This window comes from Rattus norvegicus, chromosome 3, assembly GCF_021556685.1.
Source record: "Rattus norvegicus strain SHRSP/BbbUtx chromosome 3, alternate assembly SHRSP_T2T, whole genome shotgun sequence".
In the NCBI taxonomy this organism is placed as follows: Eukaryota; Metazoa; Chordata; class Mammalia; order Rodentia; family Muridae; genus Rattus; species Rattus norvegicus.
In genome coordinates, this window is record NC_141536.1 from 157,787,098 (window position 1) to 157,801,618 (window position 14,521).

The 14,521-nt window shown below is 45.2% G+C and overlaps 1 long non-coding RNA gene across 1 annotated transcript; it reads left to right on the forward strand.

Annotated features, from left to right (window-relative positions):
- Nucleotides 1–6,096: 6,096 nt before the first annotated feature.
- On the forward strand, nucleotides 6,097–11,661 carry LOC108350529 (uncharacterized). Its single transcript, XR_015683987.1, has 3 exons — nucleotides 6,097–6,264; nucleotides 8,477–9,070; nucleotides 9,485–11,661. It is a non-coding gene; the product is annotated as an uncharacterized LOC108350529 (long non-coding RNA).
- The last annotated feature ends 2,860 nt before the right edge of the window (nucleotides 11,662–14,521 follow it).

Below are 14,521 nucleotides of genomic sequence, written 5' to 3' on the forward strand. Positions count from 1 at the left end.
GAACCTAGAATGTGGATGCTTTCCTAATTCAGTAGATAATTTTGTTGCCCCTTAAAACTGCACGGCTGCCATACATATCCCATTGTTCACAACTGCACGGAAGGTCAGGAGTGACATAGAAAGGTAGATAGCAGGAGGCCAGGGAGATGGCTCCATGCATGACCAGGCTTGCTGGGGGCATAGTGACCTGAGCTCAATCTCTGGAATCCATGTGAGAAAACTGGATATGGTGCCATCCGTTCCTAGTCTCAGCCCTCCTTTGGCCAGATGGAAAGTGGAGCTAGAATTACCTGGAAGGTAGCAGGACAGTTGTCCTGAAGAGAACGTTGCCATTGAAGCCTGGCTTTGACAGGCCAGGTACTGAAGAGGGTGTATGGAGTAGGTGGCTAATCACACAGTATACTTTTTCTCTGAGAGAGTAAAACTTAATTCTCTGGGGCCATTAAAAAAGGGGGAAACACACACACACTCAAACACACACACTCACACATACACGAACACACACATTCATACACACACGTCTTATTGTTGAAGCAATCTTTTTTTATTCCCTATTTTTTCTATTTCAATTTCTATTTCAAAATCTTTATTCTCTTTCTGTTTTTTCTCTTAGCTTTCCTGTATGTAAGAAAAAAGATCACCTCATAGCCACAGGTTAAATATTCTGAAAAATAACCACCACAAAAAACATAGTCTTCAAAACAGATTAAAATCATGACACAAAGGGAAATTACAACAGGATTGCTGATTATATATTCTTTTGAAACCCACACCTAACTTAACATTTCCCATCTATCGTTCCATAAATTTATCCCAAACCCAAAGCAATAATTCGTTTGTCATTGATTAACAAAGTTTAAGCAAGACAAATCTATTGTTTTTCCCTACGCTAGACGGGAATCTTACCCTTTATCTTATATCTTAGTTTTCGAAACCTTATTTAGCTAAACTGGCCAATTGTCTATTTTCTATTCTTATAGTAGGACCATTTACTTTTTGTTCCTGACCCTGTGTTTGTACATTACACCCTGAAACCTGTGACCACGTCCTTAGATCACAAGACCGAGGAACTCAGACCCAACCTGGAATAAATATTTTCTTTGAGCATTAACCTGTCTCAAACCTGTTTTCCTCCCCACAGGTACAACTCTGTGCCTGTAACGCGCAGGAGCTCAGTGTGCTCCTCTTCTAGCCTTTACAGCCCTCACTACTCCACAAAGAGGGCACATCCCACTCTTAGCTCTTTGTTGTGTCTTCCTGCAAAACAGCCTAAACCATTTCCTGAATCTTCCTTATCAAGTACCCTAATGTCCTAAAGCCATTAAATCAAATCATGGGTTCTGTAAAAATTATTGATTTATCCAAACAGCACTGTTCTATGAATGCTCATCTTCATTTTGATCTGTAGGGAAAACTGTCCGAAAGAGTGAGCTGTCTCTGAGGCAGCACTCACACCAGGCTGTAGGCAGTGAGGGGTCTCCCCACACCCATTCACACCATGCCGGGTATATGAGGAAGATGACGATGACACACACGAGAAAGAACAGCGATGGTAGCAAGAAGCAACCCAGGTGCAAACCTGCTGGGGCTGTGCCTCTCTGAGCTACATCCGTAACTGTGCAAAATGGCAGACGGTCTCCAGGAAGCTCATTTGCCCACCGCAGTTCCTCTGCTACAACGCAGTGGTGGCAGAAATTATGAGAGACCCAGCTGCCTCAATGGAAGGAGGGAACTGATTCCCAAGAGCTGTCTTCTTTTCTCCCTGCTACTCTCCTCCCTTCTCTTTTCTTCCTTTCTTCCCACTCTTTCCCCTCACCTCTCATCTCCTCTATCCCTTCTCCCTTCCCACATCCCTGTTCATCACCTCCTCTGCCCTCTCCCCTCCTATCTTGTTTTTGTTTTGACGGGGGACTCATTGTGTAGTACAAGCTGGCCTTAGACTCTCATCCCGTCATACCTAGCATTTATGGTGAATTATAAAGTCAGGGCGCATTTCTGTTGCCTATCCAGGGCCTGAAGCAATGATGCCCTTTGGGAAGTTCAGGGCTCTGTTCATCTAGATCCTTGAGCCACTGGTTTATGAGACAGACTCTGTGTCAGTCTGCTTTCTGTTACTGTAACGCATGCTGGAGACGATCAATTTATAGAGAGAAAAGGTTTGGCTCCTAGCTCTGGAGGGTTCAACCCATGGCAAGGCAGTGCATCATGGGGTGGGGGGTGAATGTGGTGGAGCAAATCCTTCCTACTAGGTTCTACCTCCTTAAGGTTCCATCCACTACCCTGTAAGCACCCCAGGCTGGGGACCGAGTCTTTGAAAACATTTCACCCAGACGGTGATGGAGACACACCAACACTTCCACCACCATAGTTGTTCTCCTACAGGATGCACTGGACACTGGCAGGCCAGTGGGTGTTCCTGTGAGCAGAGGCCTTCCGATGAAAAGGCTCAACTGAAGCATCAAAGGGTACACTGCTCTCATGCTACATGAGGTAGAACTTCATTCTGTGGGCTATGAGCCACTGTCTTATACTCTCTGCTGCCATATTTTGTTTCTGGGTGTCTCTTTTTCCTGTGTGTCTGCTTCACAATTTATCTCTCTGAAGACAAGCCTTTTCTTCATTCACAGATAATGTTTGAACACTTTACTTGTCCATGTGTATTTTTAATTTGATACAACTTGGGAACAGAGAGATCCTCAGTTGAGGAATTGCCTTCATTAGATTGGTTTGTGGCCATGTCTGTGAAAGACTGTCTTGGTTGATTGATGTGGGAAGGACTAGCCCACTGTGGGCGACACCATCCCTAGGCAAGTGAGCCTAGCTTATTAAAGAAAGCGAGATGAGAATAATCCAGAGAGCAAGCCAGAGAGCAGCAGTCTTTCATGGCTTCTACTTTAGCTCCTGCCCTGACTTTAGGGATAGACCATGACATCAGAACTATATGATGAAATAAACTCTTTTGTCCCCAAGTTGCTTTTGGTCATGGAGTTGAGTGTATTGGACAGCTGCATGCCTGTTCATTCTCACCTAACTTGTAAGATGTTTATTTGCACCCGCTGCTTTCCAAGAAAGGAAGGACATAAACACTAAGAGAGCTCACCTTTTAAAACGGAATTCTCCATATTTCAAAAGCCACATACATGTTTGTTTAGGGAGTGTGAGAAATAGAAAGAAAATGAAGAACAATATCACACATAATCTCACTTCATTAGCATGGCATAAGAATATTTGTGTAAACAGGAAAAAGTCGGACATTACTCAACATACTTATCAAGACAAGAGGAGGTTAAACGCATAACACCCGTGGGGTAGAAGCCCATTATACCAGCCTGACCAGCAAAGAAATGGACAATGCCGGAAAGGGAAATTGCCCCAGAAATCCCCATCATAAGAACCATTTTCTTCATCCCAGTCCTACTTTAATAGAAGACTTTTCAGATCTATCCATGTCCATGCAAATCTCAAAACTCCATTCTTCTTTGCGGTGAAACAGAATTCTGCTGTGTACGTGAACCGCATTTTCACTATCTGTCCATCTGTTGGTGGTCATCTAGGCTGGCTCCATTTTCTTGTTATCATGAGTGGAGCAGCAAGGAACAGTCATCTCTGTGGCAGGATGCAGAGTCCTTTGGGTATGTTCTCAAGAACCTTCTAAGCAGGACCCCTACAGCACAGGAAACCTCCCTCAGAATCAACAACTAAGACTGCACACAATTAACTCGTCTCTACACAAGAGAGAAGACTGTCAACAGAGAAAGCAGCCCCAGGAAGGAGGAAAGGTTCTTTTCTTTTACTTAAGAAATTCGTTGTATATGCTTAAAGAACATGGTACTCTGTTACATAGGATTTTCACATGAACATTCTTGTGATGATAGCAGTTCCTCTTCATACCTTCAACGAGTGCTACTTTTCCATATCCTAAACACCTCTGGATAATGTTTTCCATATCCTAAATACCTCTGGACAATGATTTACTAGGACGTCGCTGTAATTTCACTGAAATGCTTTCAGTAGACATTCACAGTATTTCCAGTTTTTTTCCCCCTTGATTGCAAATTAACATTTCGGAGCTCGCTGTTTATCTATTGAAGATTTACTGTTATTCTGGGGCCAAAAAAAGGGTGTCATTTTCAGGCAAAGAGTAAGGTGTCTGCATCGGATAACTAAGCTTCTGAGATATTTAAATACATCCGGAACTCAAACAAAAAACAAGGCCCTCCAAACTGAGAATTAGAACCAAGAGTCTGCAGAAAGTGAAATTAGACCTTATTGTTCATCCTGTGCAAAAACCAGTTCAAAATGAGTAAAGTAGTCTGGGCTGGCTGACCATACAGATCTAACTCTGTCTCTGCAGATCTGGGGTTCTAAACTCATTCTCTCACCCAATTACTTTTAATGCAGATTCTGGGGATGAAACTCAGGTCCCTGCTTGCTTACTGACTGCTGTTTCCCCAGCCATGGTGTAGAGGATGTTAGATACCGCATCTTCTGAACAAGGTGAGCCCTTACTCCATCCGAAAGGGGAGTAGACTTTTAGAGAGTTGACTTTTCTAAAGTTAAACTTCCCACACTGAACACATTTTTATACACAGTACCTGGGGCGGAGGGGTGTTTAGCTACAGTATTTCCTCTGGATGAAAACAAGAGAGAATCCATTTTATTTCCTATGTTTATTTCTTTTTGCCATCTACCTTCTGTTTGCTACCGGAGGTACCTGAAAACCACAATAAAGTTGTAACTGGAAATTGGCTTCATGTCAGTTGTTCTGATTTGAGTTTGATGTTTATCAAGAGCTAACCAAGGTCTGTTCAACCAGGACCTTGAGAGCTGTTCTACCTGCCCTTGCTCTCTGCCATTCTTGCTCTCCTGTCTGTCTCTGGGCAGAATTACAGCAAGCACTCTGAATCTATGTGCTCTCTGAGTCTCTCTGTTCATCAGTGTACGCCCCTCCCAAAGTAATAGAAAAGAAATATTAAAGGAAGAAAAGAAGGAGTCTGAGAAAAAAATGACTTATTAAGAGACCCCCTTCAGTCCGTGGGGCTCCACAAGGACCGAGGGACATCAATAGGTTCTTGAACTGCAGGAGTAATTCCTAGTCTTGCGAATTCTAAGATTTCTCTGAAGTCCAATACGGATCCCAAGCACACTAATAGGATTAGAAATAACATCTCCAATAAGAAAGAATGCGCCTTCAACTGTGCACTTCTCTCTGAAACAATGGAAGTACGCCATACCATATTTACCTGGAAATATGGACGTGAAGTTAAAACTATCTGGAAGGCATCTGTTTTTTTAAAGCCTGTTCTTGATTGAAATTCCACTCCCAAAGTTTGTGCTGCCAGTTCCCAACTCCATTCCTTGCCTCTCTCCCGTTTCCCTCCATCGCCTCCCCTTTATGACCTTTTCTTGGCCACGCCCCTTGATTTATGGTCGTTTGTATGATGCCCTTTTGCAGTACAGCAGTTTATGCCACCCTGTTCTTGTCATAAATGACTACCATAAAGTGAGGTAAAATATCGTAAAACATTAGTGAGTCCCCGATACTCAAGGTTCTTTCCAGTCAGCCCTGACAGGCACCAACCACAGAAAAACAGATTCGGCCTTTTGAAGGGAGCAGCATCGGACACTAAAATTCTTAAAAGTTAAAAGCACTAAAAGTCACTAATCTCTTTCCATGTGCCGGTCACTGAATAGAGCTTACTGCATACGTGACATAAAATCCTTGTTACTTCTTGTCTTAGTCAGGGTTTCATTGCTGTCAAGAGACACCACATTCAAAACAACTCTTCTATAGGAAATATTTAATCCGTGCTGGCTTACAGTTTCAGAGGTTCGGCCTACTATCATCATGGCGTGGGGCATGGCAGCACACAGGCAGACTTGGTGCTGGAGAAGGAGCTGGGAATCCTCCATCTTGATCAGGAGGCAGCAGAAGAAACTGTCTCCTGTAGGCAGCCAGGAGGAAGCTTTCCTCTGCTCCAGGAAGAGTTTGAGCCTAGGAGTATGGATGACCGGAAGGCAGCCAAACCACCGGAAGGCAGCCGAGCCACCGGAAGGCAGCCGAGCCACCGGAAGGCAGCCGAGCCACCGGAAGGCAGCCGAACCACCGGAAGATAGCCGAACCACCGGAAGGCAGCCGAACCACCGGAAGATAGCCGAACCACCGGAAGGCAGCCGAATCACCGGAAGATAGCCAAACCACCGGAAGGCCCACCCCAGAGTAGCCAACGACTCACAAAAACTCTCAGGAGCAACCTGTTGATGGTTGGTATTTCCACTGGAGAGATACTCTTTCTCCCAGTGGTTTCACTGTTATGGAACGGTGGGACTTCTGTCAATTTCATTGTCTATCAGCTTCCTGAATCAGTTGAAGCAGGAGGCGGGTGCTTCAATTTGGGTAGAACAGGCTGTACATCAGGGTGTAATATATTCTATACAGAACATTCCAGCCCTTTCCTTGTCTATCTCATTTTTTTCCCCCTCCGCTCTATCACTGCACACTGCTTCCCCTCCGAGCTTGGGTCATACTGTGGAAGGCTCTGTTTCCCCTGAAACGGTGAGCTTCATGGGGACCGGAACAAACCTGTCAAGTCTACAAACGAATTCCCAGCAATCGGCACAGGGCCCAGCTTGGCGACTTAATAGACATTTGTCCAAAGGATGTTAAACTCGTTTGCCGGCCTGGGTGGATGGACGTAGATCATCTTTCACTGCACATGTTAGAGCATGCACAGGCTCACTGTTAGCCTGACAGGGTTGTTAATTTAACACACAGTGGCTGACTGAATTACAGCCACCCTCAGAAAACCTCGGCTTACAAGACTGACAGTGAGCCGTACTCACTTTTGTGAATAACAGGAATAACAGCGGAGGGGTTCCGAAAAGTGGGCAGCGACCACAAGTCAAGTTAGGACAGCAGTGCCCGGGCTCATTAGGAGATGTTAGAGCTTCGTTGGTATAAAAGGAAACAGGAAAAATAGGAACCAGGAGGAAACAGGATCAGTACGTTTCTATTTTTTGCCCCCACATCTATGCTCTTTTCCAAAAAATCTTTCTTGGTTTCCTCTTTCACATCTACAGTGGAGTGGAAATTATAGTTTGATATATATATATATATATATATATATATATATATATATATATATATATAGCCATTTCCAGCAAATTTTAGCAAGGAACAAAATTTTTATCTGAGACTGAAATTTGGCATTCTTTCACCCCCTTGTGCTGGCAACGATTTTTTTTTTTTTTTTTTGTCTTTACAAACTGTGATGAGATATATATTCAGTGGCTGTTATATCTAGCCAACCCTAGGCCAGGCTTTAAAAAAAAAAGGACTGAGAAAATGGGAATGTCTCCAAGCTAGGCCTGGCCCTTGCCACCCTAATATTTAGTTATGTGCCTTGTGCCAGGTGGAATCAAACCAGGGTCCTATAAACACGAGGTGATATTTGGAATGGTGCTCGCCTCTAGTCCCTTCCTCTCTGAGACAGTTTCTTTCGCCCTGGCACCTCCAGCTGACGCCGTGGCCACCCGTAGGAAAGCCTGGCATATCCCACTGCTGAGGTGGGAACTGAACTCTGTTTAGAAGGCTGGCAACTTGAAAAGCACATAGCGGCTTTCAGAGGGACCTCAGGGACGGGACGCAGGCTGCCACACAGCACAGATTGGTTCTTTTGGTTTTTGCTATTGTTCTGTTGCTGCGGCAGCACTGAGGGGCAAGTCCCCGGGCTCGCACCTGAGTGTGGCCAGTGCTCTAACCACTGAGCTACATGCCCTACCCTACCCCATCCCCACCATGGTGGGTGTGTTTAGCTTTCCTGGACCCTGGCACCACATTGCTAACCTCCAAATTACAAAAAAAAATGGAAGTGCCCTACCTCCATCCTAACCTCTGTTTGGGAAACACCCTACTCCATTAGCTGGAAGCTATAAGAGGATTGATACAACTTTTCCCAGGGATCTCCATGAGAGTAACAGCAAGGACAAAGCCTGCTGTCTTAGACAGGGTTTCATTGCTGTGAAGAGACACCATGACCACGGTGACTCTTATGAAGGAAAACGTTCAACTGGGGGTTGGCTTACAGTTTGCAGGTTTAGTCCATTGTCATCATGGAGGATGGAGGGCAGGCAGACCTAGTGCTGGAGAAGAAGCTGAGAGTTCTACATCCTGACCCAAAGGCAGCAGGATTGTATGCCACACCGGGCTTAGCTTGAGCCTAGGAGACCTCAAAGCCCTCCTCCACAGTAACACACTTCCTGAAACAGGACCACACCCACCCCTCCCAATGATGCTACTCTGTACATGCCAAGCATTCCAACATGTGAGTCTACGGGGTGGTGCATCCCTATTCCAACCACCACAGCTTTGATGCTCTGATCTGGGGATGGGGACAGCAGAGAAAACCACCCCCTGAGTGTCCATTGCATCCTGGTCATCTTCACGCTGTTTTGTATGTGTTCTTTATATCCACAGGAAAGGAGGCGCCAGCGTTACCGGGAGATCTATCTGATGGTGAAACTGCCATGGGTCCAAGGATCACTCAGGCTTGCCCTTGGTCACCGCGGAGATATGAAACCTCCAAGGGATGATCCAATGAACCTCCCACCCCTGATGCATCCATTTCTCTCCACTGGCTTCTTGCTCATCCTTTAAAAATCAGTTAGCTTAGAAATATAAAATTTTTAGTTTACAACTATAACAGGAACCAATAGTGATTGATAGGGGACAGTCACCCGGTCTAGAGGGTGCCATTTGAGCTATCTGGATGTAGAATTTACATGGACTTGGTGACATTTACTTCGTGATTGTGGGAAGTGATGCTATAGAGATAGAAAGTCATGTTCTCAGGTAACTAAAGCAGGTTGACCAGAAGGCCCTGTATCTGTCGATCAGAGAGAAGAGGGGGTTCAGGAGCAAATGCTGGAGGTTGGAGTAGCACACAGTGTTTTAGATGTGAGCCACGATCCCAAAGACACTGGAGGCAGGTTTGAGGATTCACGATCCAAGATGGCCCTTCACAGGCAAATCCTCTGACACAACAGAGACCTCTGTGCTTGACAATGTTTGGTGAGTCTCAGTTGTGTTTGTATAGAGAGCTTTTTGGGACCACTTGCTTTGCTCCTAGACACTGGGCAGGAATCTGACCTTATCAGGACCAAAGAATAAACCAGGGGCAGGAATCTGGCTTTGGGCTTGGGCTCAGGAAATGGGCCCTGATTAAGAAAATTTACATTTGAATTAGTGCAAAGCTCAGAGCAGGCTCAGTGGAAGCATGTGTGGCAGTCTTTTGTCTTGGTCATCCTGACTAACCCCCAGAAAGGTGTTTACAGGAGACTTGCTTGTCCCTTGATCCAAACTGATCTTTATATTCTGCATGTACTGAAAACAGAATCAAAGCAGATTGGAAAATGAAAAGTCTGCTTTAGCCTCAGAACTGGCTGGAGTCGTGTAATAGTTTTGTCTGTCTTTTTTTCTTTCCAGTCCTCACTCCTGCCCTGGAGAACCTGTTGACTGTCTGAGCTGGCGTGGTCATATGTGTGTATCAGGGCCTGTCCCCAGTGATGGCTGAAGCTGTTTGGCTGTCCTGCTATAAGTGTGGTTTGCACAGATGGGAACATTCTGTCCACTCCAGGACACTGGGCTTCTTCAGTCCCAGTACCCCCGACAGTTGGGGCCAGACCATCCCAAATCTGGATGGCTCCCTTAGACACTCACTACAAGACATTTAACAGCAATACTAGCCTCCACCTAGAAGACGCCCATCTCAGCCCCTGGACCTGGAGACCAAGCAGGGTCTCCTAACATTGCACATTTTCTTTAGGGCTGACATTACCACCTGCCAATAGTTCTTCTTGACAACTGGGGACCTCAAGGTTGCTGACGCTTCATAGTCTTGAGTTGGCGGTGACATTTGAGGTGGCCGGTATCCAGTATGCACCACTTATCTTTCATATGTGTATGGTGACTGAATGATTCAAAAATTCTGCTAAGGAGACATCCTCCTAAAAGAGTTGTTTTTCGATTCGATGCAGATTGTCTCTCACGGGTCACATGTTTGAACATCTGGTCTTCAGTTGGGAACCTTTAGAAAGTGGGGCTGGGTTGAAGGAAGTGATTCCTGGGAGTGGGGCAGAGGGTGAGTGCCCATGGTCCAACTCCACTTCTGTCATGAGCTTTCTATGCACAGAAGTGAGGTGAAAAGCTGTGTTGCAAATACCCACTGCTGCCAAGAGTCACTCCCACCATGGCCAAGCCTTTCTCACTGTGGACACAAGGGACTGTGTTCCTTCAGACTGTAAACCACTGTTAAGACTTTACATCTTTAATGGCTTTCTGTCATGCATTGTGTCACAGGAACGATAAATTAATCTGACAACGAGGGTGACGTTAGTGTTGCAGGTCGAGGAGGTGGGAGCTAAGGCCTTGCAGGTGGAGAGGCAGGGGTGAGTAGGGTGAACCAGAGGGGCTGGGTAGGATTCTTGGCAGGGGGCATCCACAGGTTATCTTCCCCTCTGTATATTCTCATGTCGGGAGATGCATTCAGAAGTAGGGAGCAAACGTGAGAGGGAAGATTGAGACTGAATCATGGAGATACTTTTACATTACCCTGGGTGATATTTAATAAGCACAGCGGGGCTGGAGAGATGGCTCAGCGATTAAGACTACTATAGCTCTTTCTTCCCAAGTTCAGTTCTCAGCACCCGCACTGGGTGCCCACAACCGCCTGTAACTCCAGTTCCAGGGGATTTGTCGCCATCTTCTGGATTCCATAAGCATTGCACTGATGTGCACAAACCCACGTGGGCAATCTTCGTGTAGTTTTTAAAAATTAAAAATATCATCTTAAAACATATAAAATATGCACAACAGCCAGACGTAGTAAGGGCAAGAATGGTGTTACCCACACATAGCCTGGACTCAAGATCGTCCTCACTGGGATAATATCTCGTATTTCTTAAAAATAAATGGCTATATAGAAACTTATGTCATATTAAAAATAAGACAGATGGATTAGGAAAATACATATAGAATTAAATGAAATGAAGAAGATAACCATCCAGTGTTACTCCCAAGTAAACCACCCTGTCTCTGTTCCCATCTCTGTGTATCACTCAGGCAAACTGGGGCCAGGCTGTGACTCCCATTTGATGGCTGAAGGAGACTGGCTCTCCCTCCTGTTCTCATGTGACCCACCCCTTCCACAACGTGCAGTGACCCAGGAGCATTTCCCCGTTACACACTGTTGTGTTTGCAGTATTTTCATCTACTCCATATCTCCATGATTCAGCCTCAGTCTTCTCTCTCAGGTTTGCTGAATGCCTCTCAGGACATGAGAATACACAGAGGGGAAGATAGCCTGTGACTCTGAGAGTCCTACCTCTCCTCTCTGGTCTAGGCTCACGCTGCCTCTTCACCCTCAAAGCCTTAGCTTTGACCTCATCACCCTGCAGCTCTAACATCACCCCCATTGGCATGGGGACCCGATCCCACTCCAAACGTGACCCTCCTCTATGTCTCAGATATACCTTATACACGATGTTCTGATAGTTTTGCACATGGAATGAGTTTTGTACTGTGGAATTTTGGGTCTTGAAGCATTACCAGTTTGTGATTTCAGATTGTTGAGTTAAAGATGCTAAAGATAAAGAAAATAAATTCCTTTCTTCACATCCTTATGCGATCTTGAAAAGACAGGTCTGAAGTTCGGGCTTACGTTGAGTTACACATTTGAAGTCAGTGTGTACTCTGTGTTGATGGCTTCTGTTTTATATTACATTGCCAGAGACTTTGGAGGGACTACCAGAATATCCTCAGGGTCCCTAAACGACATTGCATGTCTTTGGGGCCCAGGTATGCGTCAGCCTATTTCCCTTGTTTCTTTGTGCGATCTTATGGACAGTCAACCATTAACACCTGAGGTAACAGGCACGTAGCTGGAGTGACCTCCCAAGCGGGAAGATAAATGCCTCCATCAGTGCTGGGGAGGGGGCTGGGAGAAGGGAGAGGGCTAGCTAACCTTGTGGGCAAATGTGTGCTCTTCGAGGTTGAGGGTTAATCTGTTCAAGGAACTGGACTTTTCTGAACTCCTGACAGGAGAGGCAGCGAAAGGGCATGGGAATCTGATCAGACTCACAGACCCCAACAGTCCCATCGTGGCCAAGTGTGCGACTCAGGAGCAAGACTGAGCCAGGACAATGAGGAAATTTATGAACACTGAGCCCTGGAGGCAGAGCCTGTGGCCAGTTCGTCTCCCCGTGCCAGGCTCCACCCAGTGTCCTCCAGGTAATGTCCCCCAGGTGAGAAGCGCTCTGTGAGTACTGATGGATGACACATTCACCCTGTCCTAGAGCTTCCCCCAAGTACTGTTTAAGGAGGACACAGGAATTTGTTCCAATCTTAATCTGGGTTTTCTTCCTCAAAGAGCCCATTGATAAAGTACAGCTACTGATTGAGAGAGAGAGAGAGAGAGAGAGAGAGAGAGAGAGAGAGAGAGAGAGAGAGATGACAGAGCGGGAATCCATGCTATATTTCCAGCTTCTGTCAACTTTTCGTAAAATAAGAGAAAGAAACCCTCTGTCCACCAGCCCTTGTATCATTTTTCAAGTTTCTCGTCATCCTCCTTCAGCTGGTACCCATCCATCATTTTAGGCAGAGAGATTCCATCACGGTGGGAGCTAAATAATTTTCAAAGCTGTCAGAGACTGGACACACAAAAGGCCCCATTTTGCTAGAACCCTGATGCCTCGGACTGGCGATGAGGGGCTGTGGGGTGAGGGACCAAGGCGTCTTGGGAGCACCCCACACGTGAGTTTCCAACAGAACAAAGGAGGTCAGACCCCGTCTCTCCACATAAAAGCCCACGGGTGCTGCCAAGGTCACAACTCCCTGGGTTTATTTGCAGAACTGGGATTTGTATAAAAACAAACTTTACTTTCCAACGATAGTATTTCTTATAATCATATTTTTGTCTGGGGTTTTCCTCAAGAGTGAACTTGCAAAATATAGGAAGATGATAAAAGCCATGCCGTATACTACTATGTGTGGAGAACTTCAGGTGATTTTATTTTTGATGGGTTTTTCTTGTCTCACACACACACACAAACACATTACATATGAATATATACACATATTTGTGCACATAAATGTGTGTCTAAACTAGAATTATTTTTGCCAGAATTGGTGTTACACTCTTTATGGAGTTTCATATCTTGCTTCTCTCACTACATTACAGCGTAAACATTTTCCTACTCTGTCAAGCATTTGGTGAAACATGATTTTTTTTTGGACTACATTGTGTCTGATTTCATGGATATACCATAATTTATTTATTTGTCGTTAGCCTCGCTGATTGTTCTGCCTCTTTGCAATGTGGTATTTTATTTATTGCATTGTTTCTGTCTTTTAGCGATTCAGTTTATCATCGATATAATTCTCCAGAACCATAATCTTATCTTTTTATTAGAATGTCAAAGATAGGTAAATGGATTCATTTTTTTTTATAGCTCACAAAGATTCAACCTATGAGGAGCTTTTTCGGTTGTCTCCTAAATCAGTAGAAGTGATTATCTATGTTCCCTTTTATTATATAGATTAAATCCTATCAATTAGACGAGTGTGCTTGTATTTCTTTCCTGTTTGGCAGTGTGTTTCGAGCTGATGTACAGCTCCTCAGTTTAGAGCAGAGGAGACCTCGAGCACGCACAGGATGAAGACAGAAGGGGTCCTTAAGACAGGAGGAAATGATGGCGTCTGCCCTTGGCTTGCTGGTTAACTCTGCACATGCCTGCTGAGGGCCCCGACTTTCTCACGGGTAGATTTGGCAGGGCTGTGCACAAGCGAGACCACAGGCCAGGCGTGAACGGGGAGCTGCAGGAGACATGGCGTTAGGTATATTTACCACAGGGGGATAGCGGTTTCTGCTATATTTACTTATATCCGTTTCGACTGTGAGGCAGGTCGACTGCTTTTCTGCTAGGACTGAGGATGGAGTCTTGCCTTACCTGGTCGGGTAGTTAGAAACACCCGTGTCCTCCCCCTCTTCCCCACTAATGTTGAGACTAATTTTATGTCAACCTCTTGGGATGCCATTTAAATTTCATAAAATTGATTTCATCCATGGCACCATTGAACCAGGAGTGGTGGTTTACAATTATACCTATTCAGGAAGTTGAGGCAGGAGGATGGCAAGTTCAAGGCTAGCCTGGGCTATGCAATAAGATGTGGGTTATCCTGATTTAATAAGGCTCTATCTCACTAAATAAAAATAAATATAAAGAAATAAAAGGGCTCAGGATGTAGGTCTGTGGTGTCTAGGGTCCCAGACTCAATCCCCCTGTAATGGAAAAAAGTTATTGAGACAAGACACCCAAGTACCACAAACCATCACCCCCATCACTCCCAAATGATCCTTTGTACCCATGACAGTGATGCCAAATTCCTACACTCAATTCTTGACACCCCAGTCTGCCTCTCTTAGGGTGGGCTGGCTGTTTCTCAGTAGGGGAACACGGAAGGTGC